The sequence below is a fragment of the Mandrillus leucophaeus genome, unplaced genomic scaffold (assembly GCF_000951045.1).
Source record: "Mandrillus leucophaeus isolate KB7577 unplaced genomic scaffold, Mleu.le_1.0 Scaffold40, whole genome shotgun sequence".
Lineage (NCBI taxonomy): Eukaryota > Metazoa > Chordata > Mammalia > Primates > Cercopithecidae > Mandrillus > Mandrillus leucophaeus.
Window position 1 is genome coordinate 4716912 of NW_012104254.1, and position 10327 is coordinate 4727238.

General features: G+C 45.7%; 1 pseudogene; it reads left to right on the top strand.

Moving 5' to 3' along the window:
* The first annotated feature begins 1247 nt into the window (after positions 1–1247).
* The window catches only part of LOC105548102, a 17369-nt pseudogene continuing 8289 nt past the window's right edge, over positions 1248–10327 (top strand).

A 10327-nucleotide genomic window follows, 5' to 3' on the forward strand; every position in this document is an offset into this window, starting at 1 on the left:
CCCGCCCGCCTTCCCTGCCCAAAGTCTGTTTGTAGTTGTCTCCTCGACTGCAGACACACTCGTCCATCTTCTCACGACAAGGAAATTCCTGCCAGTTTTCCCAGAGCCTGCAAGGAGAGGACAAACGCACTTCACCCGTCCCAGGGGAGGAGGATTCCCTTTGTTTAACCTCCTCCTCCCACAGTCGGCCTTCAGCTCTGAAATGGGGGAGGGGAACAGGGGATGGAAAGACCGTGGGCGGGGAAGGGCGGTTATAACAGAACCCCAGGTCCCACTCTGCCTTGCTGGTCCCTCCTCTTCCTCCTCCCTCTTCTCTTTCCAAGCTTCTCCCCCACCTCTCTCTCCCTCCTTCCGATCTTCTAGAGCCTCTTCCCACCCAAGTCCTCTCTCGGGCTCGCGCGCCCAGAGCCTGGGCAGGCGCTGTTTATTTCCCGGCCTTCGTGGTTTGGCGGGAAAGGGCTTCGTCCTGGCTTGTTCTTGAGTGTCTGGGACAAATCCTTTTGTTTGTGTCTAAACGTGGAATGAGAAGCCTTCCAAGTTGATAATGGGGCTCAGAGAGAAGAGGAAAATATCAGAGAAGCAACATGCGTGTGTCTTTTGCAGCCAGTATGCGATGGCAGTCCAGGGTTTGGAACCCCTTCCAGGTGGATCATGATTTCGCACACACACCCAACTGCTCATTTGTCTTTCATTACCCATGTTCCACTCTCCTGGGTTCTTTTCTAAGTTAGTTCCTTTCAGCCCTCTCCTTCCTAGACCCTCTTCTCAGAACGCTACCTTTCAGTGAGAGGGTGAGAAAAAAAGATAGATCGTAAGATTCCCCTCGAGGACCGAAGCACCCCCGTGACATATCCGGAAACAGGCCAGCCCTGGGCCGACACGTCCATGCTTTCTTGATTTCGGCCACTGTAGAGCCCAACCCTGACAGGCTGGACTTTCCCGTCACACCCACCGATGTCAAACCACGCCCTTCCAGATCCAGAAGGATACCCTCCGCCCTGACCCGCTTCTTGGAACATTGACTGAAGGGTATATACACAGGGGTAGAGGAAGTCTCCGTGCACTTTAGACACGTGCTCCTCCCCCTCGCCCCGTTGCCACATGCAGAATGTACACTGATGACAAACAGACACACTTACCAGGGCACATGCCAGCGGCGTCCATCCTCCTTCCCAGCCAGGCATCAGCAAGCGAGACCGCCTTGAGGCAGGTGCCATCGCCGCAGGGAGGGTGGCTCCGAGCTCCAGATGTCTCCCTGGGAGTCGGGGCATTCAGGTACCCCAAAGCCAGTTTCGAGCCTCCCGGGCGGGGTGGGCGACCTTGACGAGTATGGGCGTCCCCCTCCGCCTCCCGCTGTGCTTCCGCGCCGCTTCCTGCTCTGCACCACCTCCGCCGCCGCAACTGCCCGAGCGCCCCTCTCCGAGAAGCCCTCTGCCCGCTGCATGCAGCCCATAGGCTCCGCTACATCTGGGATGCATTGCCCCTTAATTGTCAATCCCATTATTGTGATCAAGTGAACGTTGCTAATCTCTACATTTATTGTTTAGGTAAATAGAGGCTGCATTTAATCAATATGCAGGGCCCCAGCTCTCGCAGCGCCAAGTAACTTAAGTCAACGGTGAAGATTTCAGTGTGTGCGTAATTACAGTGCTCGCGGAATCATCGCTCCAGCTCAATTCCACGTCTCTTCGCTGACCCGGGGGAGGGGGAGGAGGGAATGGGAGGAATCTCCACCCTCCAAGGGGTCGAGGGCCGGCTCCCTAAGGGCAAGTAAAAGACTTCGTGGCGGTGACACCGCGCGCCTGGCCCGCGCCCTCGGCGGTGCGCACTGTGAGCGCGGGGGCCTGAGGCGGGACTGGGTACTGCCCCCGACTTCTGAGCGGCAGAATCTGGCGCTTGGCGCCCCGGCTCTACCGCTCCTGGACCCCTCCCCTTCCAAATTTGCCTCAGGGAGGAGGGTGGTTCCCCATTCGGCGGGTCCCCGGCAGGCGGGAAAGCGGGGGCGGGGCCCTGGAAGTGGGTTGCCCCAAGTTCGCGACGCCCCTGCCCCAGCACGCAGGCTCCCTCTTCTCTTCCGCAGCTGCCTGGAGCAGCAGAGTTCCTTGCCCGCGGGGAACTCCCAAGAATTCCACGATTGGGCGCGCAGAGCGCGGGTTATTTGCCCTTCTTCCTAAATAGCTATTGTTTCCTAATTTAAGAGGACCTTCGCCGGGCTAGAACGTCAGGGATGCGCAGCAGGGGGTGGGCGGGTCTGGGGAGATGGGCGGTTCGCGCCGGCGAGGGGTGGTATCAGCTCCTTACAGTAGCTTGGCTCCCGGAGTGGTGTCAGAGTGAGGGCCTCTGGGTCTCGGCGGAGAAAGGGTTAGCTGAGAATCTTCCGGAGGGCGGCGGAAAGAACCCGACCGCCACGACACCTTGGAGTGGGGCCCGAGAAGCTGATCCTCAAGTTTGAGGCGCCAACACTTCTCTTTCGGCAACTCTGTTGTCGCTAGTTTCTCTTTCTTCTGGTTCCTCTTTCTCTGCTCCATTCCCGGACAAGTCGGACATAAACAACCAGTAACTTCAGTTGTAACCAGATACCCGCCTTGCATGGAATTGTCCGGCTTTATGTAAGCAGGATTCTGAGGTCAACTCATCATTTGACAGTTTAGGGTGCCATTGCAACCTCCCAACGAAATTACAGCTGAAGTTTGAATATAAGGGCCCATGGTATTTGATGGCAGCTGGCTGTTTTTAATTTTCGGAATGGAACAGTTTTCGTATAAGGTATCCCTCCCTGCTTTCTTCTTCCCTTAAGTTGAATAGCATTTGGAACAAGAGGGAAATGAAACACAAATGTCAGTGCAATCCCGAAAACCTTTTTCTTTCTATTTCTACATTCAGAGCCTCCCCTCTGACCGGCCTAAGCTATTCCTAAGCCTGTAACTCTCCCCATCAGTTGGGTAGACCTCTTACCACTGGGCTGCAAACCAGTGCTGCCTCTGTCTCTACAGTACAGATAAACGTGATGTCAGACATTTTTTTTTTTTTTTTTTTTTGAGACAGACTCTCACCCTGTCGCCCAAGCTGGAGTGCAGCCACGCGATCTCGGCTGACTGCAACCTCCACCTCCCGGGTTCAAGTGATTCTCCTGTCTCAGCCTCCCGAGAAGCTGGGATTACAGGCGCCCGCCACCACGCCCAGCTAATTTTTTGTATTTTTAGTAGAGTCGGAGTTTCACCATCTTGGCCAGGCTGGTCTCGAACTCCTGACCTCGTGATCCACCCATCTCAGCCTCCCAAAGTGCTGGGATTATAGGCATGAGCCACTGCACCTGGTCCAGACTCTTTTGATTAGGAATGTCAACTTAACCTTTTCTGGATGGCAGTTGTTTTTAAGCCAGGATAAGGAAAAGAAAGGCAAGAGAGCTGATAGCCAGGGCTCCTGGGTAAGCACAAGCCCTTTGGAGGTCTCAGGAGCTGGGTGTGAATTAAGGCCCACCACTTTAAGGCCCTGTGACCTTGGGCAGGCCTTGAAACTTATCTTTCCTCCTCTCTAAAACGAAGCTAATAATTTCGACTTTGAAGGATTGTTGTGAAGGTTAAATAAAACTATATAGGAAAATTCCTAACAATGTGCTCAATACTTATTAATAGTTGAGCTAAAAAAGTTCCTGCCCTCCATTTTCCACTGAAATAGCATTCCCAGCTAAAACTTACTGTGAAACTAAAGGCAAAGCCAACAGCCGCTATAAAACAGAATTTTAGTGTGTGTGTGGGAAGCACAGGGCCTAGTACAGAAGCAAGGTTGGATGAGGATGAATGCAGTGACAGCCTGCAGCTGCCTGATTTGGAAGGAGTAAGGTTAGCTGCTCCAGTCAGCCACACATTTCATGGTCTGGCTTTCATAGTTCTGCAGGAGGGGAAGAGGAGGCCTTGTCTCTAAAAATAATAGCTAATATTTATTGAGCAATTATTATATACCAGGCATTCTGCCAAGTGCTTTACACACAGCATCTCATTTAATCCCCACAATAACCTTACCAGGTGAGTCTTACTGATATCTTTTTTAAAACTTTTATTGTAGAAAAGACCTGCTGAGCACAGTGGCTCAAGCCTATAATCCCAGCACTTTGGGAGGCCAAGGCAGGGCAGATCCCTTGAGCCCAGGAGTTTGAGACCAGCCTAGGCAACATGGTAAAACCCTGTCTCTATAAAAAATACAAAAATTAGCTGAGCATGGTTGTGTGTGCCTGTGGTCCTAGCTACTGGGGAGGCTGACATGGGAGGATAGATTGAGCCTGGGAGGTCGAAGCTGAAGTGAGCCATGATTGCACTCCAGACTGGGTGACAGAGCAGGATCCTGTCTGAAATTTGAAAAAAAAAAAAAAAATCAAATATTTATTTAGAAATAGAATATTTTAATGAGCCCTTCTATATCCATCACCCAGTATCAACAGTTGTCAGCTCATGGCCAAACTTGTTTCATCTCTATCCCATCCATTTCCCTCTTCCTTATTTTGAGGCAAATTTCAGATATTATATTATTTTATTTGTAAATATTATGGTATGCATCCAAATGTCAAAGAAAAAACACCAAAAATTCTCCAATACCATGTTATTCTATAATTATATCTAAACACATTAAAGTCTCCCCAGTTGTGTCATAAATGATTTTTTTAGTTGTTTTTTTTTTTCAAATCAGATCTAAACATGCACACATTGCATTTAGTTAATATACCTCCCAAGTGTCTTTTAATCTATACGTTATTCTCTCTTCCTTTCCTTGCAAATTATTTGTTCTGATATCCCCCTCCCCACCCCCACCCTGTTTTTTTAAGAGACAGGGTCCCACTGCATTTTCCAGGACAGACTCCAGTTGCTATTCACAGGTGGGATCATAATGCACTACAGGCTCAAACTCCTGGTCCCAAGGGATCCTCCTACCTCAGCCTCCCCAGTAGCTGCAACTACAGATGCACACCAGAGCCCTCAGCTGATATTCTTTTATATGTAAAGGTTTAATTAATTAATTTAGAGACAAAGTCTCACTCTGTTGCCCAGGCTGGAGAACAGTGGTACAATCACAGCTCCCTGTACCCTTGACCTTCCAGGCTCAATGGATCCTCCCATCTCAGCCTCCCAGGTGGCTGGTACTACAGGAACATGTCACCTTGCCCAGCAATTTATTTATTTGTTTACTTTTAGCAGAGACAGGGTTTCACCATGTTGCTCAGGCTGGTCTCAAACTCCTGGGCTCAAGCGATCCACCCGCCTCGGCCTCCCCAAAGTGTTGAGTGTAAGCCACTTTGCCTGGCCTTATTCTTTTTATAAATGAAGAAACTCAGAGAGGTTGAAGGAATTTAGTAAGGGATAGAAAAGGAATTTAGTCCAAGATATGACCAATTCCAGCATCCAAGCACTTAATGGCTTTATTATATTCACTTTAAATCAAGTGATGAAAAGCATGACACAGAAGAAACATAATCACTCATAAAAGATTTCAGAACATGCATGACTCCCCTAAGCAACCAGTTCCTTTACCAAGTACCCATGGAAAACTGTTCACTTGAAACCCAGGCAAGGCTTGAAATGCGGGAAGAGAAATTGAAAACAGAATAACCCAGTATCCTCCTTATGTTTTGAATCTGACTAAATAAATCCTGCATGCAAATGTATCCATAACGTAAAATAATTTTTACTTCCAACAAATATTTAGCAAGGCAAAAACATTTCTTAAATCTATCAGGTTTTTTTCTCCTTTTTTCTTCTGTTTTTCCTGATCTCCCTTTCTCTCTGTTCTCTATAGCTAAGATAAGGCGAAAACATCTCTTTCAAGCAATTATTTTAAAATACCAGTCAAATTAACAATTTGGTAGTCTGATATGTGATATCTGGCTTTTGTTATGGTAGTTTTGAAACCACAGTTACCCTAGCAACTGAATACATTTTTTCTTTAAAAAAATTTTAGCTGTCTGAAGGAGAAAAAAAAAGAAAGAAAAAGAAAACTTGGTGCCAGAATTTTCCCATAATAGCTTCCATTAACTGCAGTGACTTCTATTGGAGAGGCCAGCACTGCTGTCTCCTGCTGTCACCAGTCATTCACTGATCTAGCAGATGTTTTGTTTGATAAGGCCAATTTGAGTTTTATAAAACATTTATTTTTTTCACCTCCAAGGAGCAAATACTAGTAAGGATGGATTCAACGTCTATCACTGGATACCATACAAGGGCATCAACCTGCCAGTGGAGCTTGTAGGTGAGAAGAAAAACTAAAACAAATCTAAAGGCTTCATTTATTTAAAAAAAAAAAAAAAAAAAAAAGGGCGGGGGGGAGAAAAAAAAAGAGGAGGGATGGTTAAAGGGTATTAGAACAGTCCCTAAAAACTTAGCAAGAGGCCAGGTGCAGTGGCTCACGCCTACAATCCGAGCACTTTGGGAAGCCAAGGTTGGCGGATCACCTGAGGTCAGGAGTTAAAGACCAACCTGGCCAACATGGTGAAACCCCATGTCTACTAAAAATACAGAAATTAGCCAGGCGTGGTGGTGCACGCCTGTAATTCCAGCTACTCGGGAGGCTGAGGTGGGAGAATTGCTTGAACCTGGGAGACGGAGGCTGCAGTGAGCTGAGATCATGCCACTGCACTGCAGCCTGGGCAACAGAGTGAGACTCCATCTCAAAAAAAAAAAAACAACTTGGCAAGAGGAAAAAGGGAGCAGAAGAGCCAACAGTCTATAATAGAATCTTTCTGGCAATACCTGCTAACTATGCAGTTGCCAAAGAGGGCAATGATGCTAGTTAATGAGAAAAAGGAAGAAGAAAGGGAGTGATGCACATTGCATTGAGTTTTGTAGATTTGATAAACCATGGGTTGGCTTTTTTTTTTTTTTTTTTTTTTTTTGAGACGAAGTCTTCCTCTGTTGCCCAGATTGGAGCACTGGAGTGCAATGGTGCGACCTTGGCTCATTGGCTCATTGCAACCTCTGCCTCCTGGGTTCAAACAATTCTCCTGCCTCAGCCTCCTGAGTACTGGGATTACAGGCACGCACCACCACGCCCAGCTAACTTTTGTATTTTTAGTAGAGATGGAGTTTCACCATGTTGGTAAGGCTGGTCTCGAACTTCTGACCTCGTGATCTGCTCGCCTTGGCCTACCAAAGTGCTGGGATTACAGGCATGAGCCAACGCACCCAGCCCATGGGTTGGCATTTTAAGGAGGTGAAGTAGATAAGACTCAGCAAGGCAAAAAAGATGTACATTAGGACTTCTTGGAGCAACTAGACTCTGAATGTTGGCGAAAATGTTCACTTCCTCTGAACAAAATCCCTTTCACAGTCATGCTTGTAATGCAGACAGCTCTAGGTTTCTTTTCTTAAAACACACACACAAACTGATTTTATAAAAATATCCATATCCTTTCTCTTGAATAGAAGGTTTTAAGACCTGGAGCTATAGTGTGGGGAAATCAATAGATGGCAAAAGAAGTACGGGGTGGTTCTGCCCCTGTTAGTAAGATACCGCCTTTCATGGGCCTCCTGGGGCTCATTTATGGAGTCATTCTGTAGAGGACCAAAATAAGCCAAAATCCAAAACAGGAGGTTATCCTTTGCAATATAACAGTTCAACAAAGTTTGAAAGAATGAAGGTTCTCATCCTTGGGATTTTATTTTAGATTGCCCTACCTACCTAAGTATAATATTTTGACTTGAGGAATTATATATTGAGCCAAGGTGAGAACTAAAAAAACAGAAAGAGAATCAACTCTTTTTGCAGAAAATGTAATTTTTCTATAGTAAACTCACCCTGCACTAATTCTCTCCCTCTCTCGGTGTCTCTCTGTGTGTATGTGTGTGTGTGTGTGTGTGTGTGTGTGTGTGTGTGTGTGTGTATAGTCCTAATAAGCACATTTTTTTTAAAGCAAAATGTAAAAGACAGCAAAACCAGCAAGATCAGTTAGGATTTTTTCTTAACTACTTAAACTTTATTGAAGGAACTTGCTGCTTCTTTGTTGACCATCTGCAAGATGCTATACCTGGGTTACATTTTCAGTCTTGAATCCCACCCTTATGTAAGATCTAAAACTGGAGAAGAATGGCTGTCCAAAGGAAAATCTTGACACTTTTAGCATAAGAAGGGGTACTGGATATTGGGAAGAGAGAAACAGAAATATTAACTACAGATAGCAAAAAAGAAAAACAAATTAATATTGATTAATTAGAGGAGCTGAGGAAATCTGGAATGAAGGATTACTCTGAAGTATTTAAGCACCAGTAACAACAGACATTGCTACCAGAATTAGAGAACTGTGTAGTAAATTCAGTTCTTGTTTCCAGTCCTTATCCCTTTTCTTTTCTATTTTAACATGCTCCTTATTTTGAAATATAATTAGAAGCTTACAAAAAAGTTGCTAGAATCTTACAAAGAAATATTCCTGTTTATCTTTTAGCAGATTCGCCAGGTTTTAACATTTTGCATCATTTGCTTTGTTACTCTCTCAGAAGATTCAGATTTTCAAAGCAGACATGGGTTTGGTTTGAGATCAGCTAAGTTTGAGAGAAAAGTGGAATGTCTGAGCAGAAAAGCTCGGCCGGGTGCGGTGGCTCATGCCTGTAATCCCAGCACTTTGGGAGGCCTAGGCGGGCGGATCACCTGAGGTCAGGAGTTCAAACCAGCCTGGCCAACATGGTGAAACCCTGTCTCTACTAAAAATACAAAAATTAGCCGGGTGTGGTGGTGCGCCCCTATAATCCCAGCTCCTCAGGAGGCTGAGGTGGGAAAATTGCTTGAACCTGGGGGGCAGAGGCTTCAGTGAGCCAAGGTCATGCCACTGCACTCCAGCCTGGGTAACACAGCAACACTCCATCTCAAAAACAAAAATGAAAACAAAAACAAAAACAAAAAAAAGAGCTCAGCAGACTGACAGTCAAGGATCTAAAACTCAAGAAAGAGACTACTCAGAAAGATAACAATTTGAAGAAAAAATTAAGTGGGACTAATTTGTTTGAGGACATGGATTTTGAGGAAAAGCCTAATTCTGAAAGGCAAAAGGTCTTAATTCCAGCCAGTGAAAAGGCATGTGATTCTATTAATATATGAATTGTAACTTCCCTTTAGGGTCATTTGCTATTATTCTTCTTTCACATTTGAAGACGACTTTGAAAATACATGAGGCTTATTGTATGGTTTTATCCAGGGGAAATTTATAAGAAATTGAAAGTATTGTCATTAATATGGCTTGTAGGTAACATATATGTTCCAGTTACCATTGTTGTGTAACAAATTACCCTAAAACTTAGTGGCATAAAATGACCACTTTATTATGCTCACAGATTCTCTGGATCAGGAATTCAGATTGGGTACAGTGGGTATGGATGATAATCTTCACTCCACCATATCTGAAGCCTTAGTCAGGAAGAGTCAAAGGCTGTGGCTAACTCAATGACTGGGGGCTGGAATCACCTGGATATGATTTCACTCACTTATCTGGCAGAGGATGCCGGCTTTTCTTTTTTTTTTTTAGGTGGAATTTCGCTCTTGTTGCCCAAGCTGGAGTACAATGGCACGATCTCAGCTCACTGCAACCTCTGCCTCCCAGGTTCAAGCGATTCTCCTGCCTCAGCCTCCTGAATAGTTGGGGTTACAGGCATGCGTCACCATGCCCAGCTAATTTTGCATTTTTAGTAGAAATGAGGTTTCACCATGTTAGCCAGGCTGGTCTCAAACTCCTGCCCTCAGGTCATCTGCCCTCCTTGGCCTCCCAAAGTGCTGGGATTACAGGTGTGAGTCACCACATCAAGAAGGATGCTGGTTTTTAACCAGGACACCTACCGTATGGTTTCTGCATGAGTGGGTGCGGGCTTCCTTACAGCATACCGTTGAATTCCTATATTGAGTGTCCCAAGACAGCAAAATGAAACATGGTATTTTTGTGATCTAGCCTCAAAATTTACATAGCATCACTCTCCAGTACTCTTTTATTGAGACAGTCGCAAGTGTTTGCCCAAGTTTAAGGGGAAAAGACATAAACTCCACTTCTCCATAAGACAAATGTTAAGGTCACATTATAAAAAGAGCACTTGGAATAGGAGATACTATTTCAGCCACTTTGGGAAAACACAATCTGCAATAAAACATATATGAATACATAAAGGGAGCATCTAACAGAGTGCAAAGAATAGGCATCTGAGAGTTATTTTTCACGTCTATGGTGGTTGAAATTTAAAGTATTTCCTCAAAGACTGAGATATAAAGAAGAATTTGGCCGGGCGCGGTGGCTCAAGCCTGTAATCCCAGCACTTTGGGAGGCCGAGACGGGCGGATCACAAGGTCAGGAGATCGAGACCATCCT